Source organism: Gavialis gangeticus, unplaced genomic scaffold (assembly GCF_001723915.1).
Source record: "Gavialis gangeticus isolate Ggan-Ray unplaced genomic scaffold, GavGan_comp1, whole genome shotgun sequence".
In the NCBI taxonomy this organism is placed as follows: domain Eukaryota; kingdom Metazoa; phylum Chordata; order Crocodylia; family Gavialidae; genus Gavialis; species Gavialis gangeticus.
Window position 1 is genome coordinate 57,458,838 of NW_017728994.1, and position 6,630 is coordinate 57,465,467.

At 43.3% G+C, this 6,630-nt stretch overlaps 1 long non-coding RNA gene across 1 annotated transcript in view; it reads right to left on the reverse strand.

Annotated features, from left to right (window-relative positions):
• Window positions 1–1,017: 1,017 nt before the first annotated feature.
• Window positions 1,018–6,630, reverse strand: part of LOC109287263 — a 9,159-nt gene continuing 3,546 nt past the window's right edge. The window contains exons 2-3 of the long non-coding RNA XR_002094802.1: window positions 1,386–1,391; window positions 1,018–1,117 (exon numbers count right to left, since the gene is read on the reverse strand). This is a non-coding gene — a long non-coding RNA (uncharacterized LOC109287263). The remainder of the gene's footprint in view (window positions 1,118–1,385; window positions 1,392–6,630) is intronic.

A 6,630-nucleotide genomic window follows, 5' to 3' on the forward strand; every position in this document is an offset into this window, starting at 1 on the left:
GTAGGATACCAGGTAAATGGGGGTAGTAAATTACCCTGTGGTAGTGTTTTGCAAGAACAGACTTACTTTCAGTGTTTAAGTCCAGGAAAGGGTTTGAAAGACAATGAAACCTAGGTAGACATAAGTTTCTCTCTGTATCTGGAGTTAGATGCATAACTAGAGAAAATATGACTATATTAGCATGACATTGTGTCCAGGTTACTTTGGCCTGTGGAGAAACAGGATACATTGTCTGCATTGGAATATGACACTCATGTGACAAAGCTAGTACAGTACCCAAGTTAGCTGGTACAAAACACGCTCTGGGTATCCGTCCTTGGCATCATGTTGTGCTATGTAGACATACCCTACAAATGACAACTATGTTCCCACTGACTTTTAGGATTTTCCTGGGAAACTGCCCAGAATCCTTCTTGGGTGTGAGAAAACAGTGCATTTTGTTATCAACAAAGTGCTAGCTAAACAACCAGTGCCATCACAGATCTTGACAGTGGAAGAATCTTGTAACAGCGAGCTCTCATGGCAAATTTCATGCCTGATCTTGTTTCCTTTCTGGGGAAAATGAATATCGTATGCAGAAAATGATAATGAGTCTATTTACAAAAAATCTAAACCAGAAATAAACAAGCTAAATATAGTGGCTAGATTTGCTGGTGATGAGTGATGATAATTAATAACAATTCTTTGCACGTCCCTTAGCTAGAATATTCTAAGGCATTCACAAACACTAACGAATGAAGTCTCAGCAGCCCTGCGGAGTAGGGAAGTGTGATCATCCACATTCCACTTATTGGGAACTCATGTCTGGGAAGATTAGCTGACTGGCCTGAGGACCTCAAGCCAAAGCAGATCAAAGATTAGCAATTGTCTTTTGCCTCTTAGTCCTGCAGTTGAATCACTGGGCTCTGTTTTCTGTCCTGTTTTGTCCTGAAACTGTTTGTTCTAGAAATGGGAGTGTTAGACCCCGACTCCATGCGGCGCCCAACGACTAGGAAGATGGCGGTCCAATTGCCCGTGGATCCTGTTGCTCATTAGCCAGAGCAGGCAGGGAGCAAATACCAGCACACATTGCTCGCAACAGTTTTATTCAGAACGGAGACAGCTTCGGACAAGCTCCCTCACTAACAGAATATGGGAAGCAGCAGCAAACAATAGTTTTTTTCCCATAATTATCCATTATGGTTTATAGTCATTAACATTCACTCTACCCTTGCCCCTCCTGTGTTCCACCCATTTCTCCTCCCATCTCAAGCTCAGCCTCTGTTTACTCTTTGTTTCATTAACATCGAATTGCCTGCGTAGTCCATTCATTTACATGCCTTTTTGCTATGAGTGCATGTCTAAGACCTTGACTCCTGCTCTTTGGTCAATGAGGGGACTTTGACCAAAACCTGGAAGCTTCTGGAGGCTTCATCACCAATCACCATTCAGCTTTTTGCATATGTTCATCTTGGATTCTGTTACCAATTATGTGTTGTTTTCCACATTCCAGTCTGTTTTTCTGTCTCAGATTGTACCATCTTCCACCTTTTTTGGGCCCCTGTATCTTATTTTGTTCCTTACTGTAGCTGGTTCACAGTGCACAGACTCGCACAGATTCACTTGCTGCTTTTTTCTCAGAAAATGGTTGACACAGTTAAGATGGTTACTTAGCATAAGCAAATGGCTGGCTTAGCTATCTTTCTGCCTTGTGGGCAGCAGTTTTGCTAGGCCACAGGTCATGCCTTTGTATTCAGTTGCAAATCCAGTGCTCCCTAATAATCCAAATTATTGTCACCCTAACAGGAGGCAGTAAGTGCATGGTAGCAGCTAGATCAGGGATGGGCAAAATATGGCCTGTGGGCTGGATCTGGCTCATGAGGCCATTCTATCTAGCCCACAGGGCCCCTAAAAAATGTAGTAAATTAAAATTTATTTGCTCCTGGCTCCCTGTCAAAGGTGACAGGAGCCAGGAACAGTAGGACCCAGGGGGAGCTCACAGGACCAAGCAGCCCAGCCCCACTTCACCCCCAGCCATTTTCCTGCCTTCCTGCCCCTGAACTGCTTCAGCTCCATGTGGCTGCCAGCTATATTGCTGGACAGGGGAGCATGGGCTGCTCCAGTACCCTGGGGCCAGGAGTGGGAGGGGTGTGTGTATAGGCAGGGGAAGAGGGTGTGTATGTGTAGGCAGGGGCAGAGGGTGTGTGTGTGTGTAGTCAGGGAGAGTATGTGTGTGTGTGTGTGTGTGTAGGTAGGTAGGTAGGGACAGAGTATGTGTGTATTTTCGTAGGGTGAGTCCCACACGCACACCCCACCATACACATACACCACACCCCCCTCATACTGCCATACACACAGACCCCCACACCCACACCCTCTCACACACCCCAGCCACCTTCCCCCTCCACACAGCTCCCCACAAACCCCATACTCACCCACACTCCACATATCCACACACACATCTACATGCTCCCTCACCCCCCCACATCTCCCCACACCTATCCACCCCCACAGATATATCCATACTCTCCCCCACACCTCACACACCCACAGCCCTCCACAAACCTATACTCACCCCCACAACGTACAAGAGTAAGACTTCATTTTAAGCTACTGTGGTACTCTATGTACACTACACAAACATGTAAATCAGGATAAGAATATATTTTTAAATCAAATTAATGAATGTTGTAGATGTTTTCTTTTAAAATATAATTTGGTATTTTTCTGGTTTTGAGATTGCAAAACCCCTTGCTGAAAGAAGTACTTCTGGGGGGCAAGGGGAGGGACTTCTGGTGGCAAAGGTCAGGGGTTAGGAGGCAGCGCTTCTAGTCACAAGACGGCGGCCAGGGGCGGGACATCTGTCAAGGGGAGGGGCTACCCATGGGGCCCTTGACAGCTTGCCCAAACTCAGTAAGCGGCCCTCTGCCTGAAATAATTGCCCACCCTGAGCTAGATTTATAATGTAAAGGGAAAGATCAGTGAGGTTGATGTCTGTGTAGAGGGACTGGGTAGAGTCCAAAGTGCTGTCAATACATATGTACGGATCCCACCCCCAGTAAAGTCATTTTGATGTTTTAACCAAATGATAAATCTGGACTTGGAACATATTTTATTTTTATGTTAAAAATTATGCTTTTCTGCTGGGAAGGATATTTATATGTTTGGGTTTCCAGTGTTTCACACTGTAGACAGAATAACTTCCACTGAAACTTCTGTTCCTACCACCCCTTATGGACATGGTCCTTCCTGTGTGACCCAGGCCTGTCTGTAGCTGTTATCCTGGCAGTGGCCTGGTTTTGTTCTTCCTTGTACCTGGTAATTTTGTCCTCTTTTTGTTCACATCAGAAATTTCTCTTAGACATGATTAATTCAGAAACAGCATCATTCTAGAATGATTTCCTCAGCCCCCCTCAGTATTCACAAATCAGAATTCAGCCTATTGATGATCAGTCTATAGTTCTCTGCTGTAATATTGGAAATAATTTTTATAGCTGAGAACTAAAGCCAATGTATAACTTCTGGGTCTTATAATTTTATAATACAGTATTTCTGTGTTCAGTTCTTATTCAGATCAGGCCCCACTGAGAGTAATCAGACAAGCCCCAAGTTTCACTGGAATATTATCTACTTTCTGGTATTACAGTTATCATTAAAGCATTTGATAAAACCATGAACTGTTGGCCGAAATGCAGCATGAATGCTCATATTAGCTTAGAAAACATAGAATTGAAACGAGAGAAGGATCAAGGTATAACACTCATTAATCATATGAAATGTGATCCCTCCATCTGAGCCTATATTGCAATGGATGATCCCCATGTAATGGTTCACAATAAAAGGGCAAAAGTACCAAAATACTCCACCTACTATGGTTTATTGCCAAGGTGCAAGACAGCAGATAAATTTAATGATTCCAAATAGGGTGCATTGTGCAGGCCTCTACCTTTAGTAAGATGCAGTGCGGCTAAAGATATAAAGCTTTATCTATATAGCACACTTCCTGGGCTGCAGAGCAAATTGATTCCTGATCCAGAGGCTGTGTATCCATGGAGTACCGTGGCTGGGCTATTGATCAGTGCTAGTTAGCCTGTCCAACCTGCACATGGCTATGCTGCTTTTGGATGTATCTAAAAGCATGTTTGAGGATGTCACTTGGGAGCACTTTAAATTTACCATGTAGACATGGCTTAATACCTTTTATACCTATAGAAAATATTGGCATACAAGTAAATGCTGGATGCTCTGTGTTTTATTTGTTCAGTGCCCATAGCATGGATTATTTTTTCTTGATAAAAGAAATACTGACTCTGATTAGAAACTATTGAAAGCACAGCCCAATCTTCAGTAGAATTTAGTCCTTTGGGTCATCACAGGTTATTTCCATCTTGGACCCCTGGCACTTAAGATGTCACTAACCTGTTAATTGTGTTATACATAGTAACCTGGCCATATGTTCAGGCAATAAATGGTGCAACAGAATGAGAAACCAGCCACAAAAATATTCCACAAAATATGCATAATATTTTTAGTGCTAATTTTTATTGCACCTTAAATAGAATGTATGGTGGGTGGCCCTGCCATGGCACATGATGCCTGCTTTCTACACTCAGCTTTGTGTTTTCAGGGTGCTGAGCTGAGGGGAGCCAATCAGCTGGAGCTCCCTGTGACCCAGCATAGGACTTGCCTTGCCCTGCAGCTAGCAGGGGCAGAGGAGCAAGGCATATTCTGGTGCTGGGTCACAAGAAGCCACAGGACTCCCTGAAACCCTGCAGGTTGACTACTTTGCCCTGCATCTCTCAGGGAACTGAGGATCAAGGCACTCAACACATCCCAGCCACAGGGACCCTGGGACTGGGGAGAGGTTTCCTGATCCTGGGTCCTTGGCTGGACAAGCAGGTTTTCTGACATCCCTAGGATATGGGGACCCCAGGGTCTGGGAACCTTTCCCACACCCTGGAGTGCACCAAGACCCTAAAAAAACACATGTGCAGCTGGGCTACACATGAGGTTGTCTCACATCCTGATGCATGAGACTCTATGGTTGGGACCAACCATCACTTGACAGTTGGTCCCAGACATGGGAATGCAACGGTTCATGTTAGACTATGGGCACTGGCTTTCAATTTGCTGGTGCAGGGGGAGTCTGGGATCATGATGATGTTCCCAGGCTCCTCCTGTACTGACAGGTAGTAAGGGTGTGACCAGTATATGATTTCTGATCCCAAAATCATGCATTCTGCCTTGCCCATGTGGCATGGCAGAAGGTGAGAATGCCGAGACAAGGAGTCATATCTCAACATGCCGTTAAATGAACATGTGCCAGAGGCCTTAGTGTCTGGAATTTTTTTTAAACTTGGATCTCTAGTTGCAGGAACATATATTCATATTTTAGACTTTGTACTAATTAATAAACCAGCTCCCATGAGTGGCCCAGTCCTGCTGACTCTCCCACTGGCATGCAGACTTGGACCCCCAGAACTTAAATAATGAGAAGCCAATTAAGTGACACATTTCTCCTCCTACCTATTGTCCTAGAACACCCCTCTATTTATCTACCTTGCTCTTTTGAATTTTTTTCTCATTAAAAGGGGGAAAATGCCTTCAGGGTTTTTTTTTGTGATAAATGGTAGAAATCTATGTTATTTGTCTGTTAAAATTACATTGTAACTTGCATTTGCTGATTTCCACTGTGATAAAAAATCTAAATGTCATTTTCCCTTCTGTGAGATAATGTATTCAGAGTCTTATAACCAATGCTGGAAGTGATGAAAACATGTCATTTCCCTGACACGTATTCTCAACCAAGAGCTCTTCACTTGTCTCCTGAAAGTATAATAGACAGTCTGTAATATCTCAGGTCTAGAAGTGATATTTCTGCGCTAGATCTTTCAGCCCTTACTTACGTGAGGAAGGTCTAACTCACATAGGTACTCCCATTAAAGACACTGAAATTACTCAGCAGAATCCTCACTCTACCATGAATAAGAGTTGCATACCAGTCCTTTGCGTGATATATAGCTACCACAAATGTGTGTGGACACACACACACACACACACACTTATAGATATGGTAAAATACACCCAAAGAATGACTAAGGGTGTTTGTGCCTGAAAACTGACTAAGAATTTGTCCAAATATTTGAGTTGATCTAAAAAAAGATATTGGATTTACCCAAAGAACCTTGTCTGTCTGTGTCCTTAAACCAACGTGGCTACAACCTGCACCCCCAAAGAATGTAGCACAGCACAGGAAACTGGTTAGTACTTTCCTACTTTTGTGTAAAGGTAAATGGCTGCCATCCATTACACAAGCCACTGCATTCCAGCTAGATTTAGGATGTTACCATTGGACATGACACCATTGAGCATAGAGTTCAATTTTTGAGCTCCCTGCTATCAAGATCCTGCATCAGGATCCGAACATCCATTAATAAGCACCAATAGCATCTAGATTCTGAAGCATCATTTGTAAAAATTCTGTCTAGCTTCAAGTTATCATTATATCTACTTTTGAAGTTGTTTTCTGACCTGGGTGGCTTCAGAGCAGTTGTGGCTATTGTTGTGGGTTGCTCAGCAGGTGTATATACTGATATATTTTCCTTAAATGATGCAAACATATCTGGATATTTTATATATATATATATATAT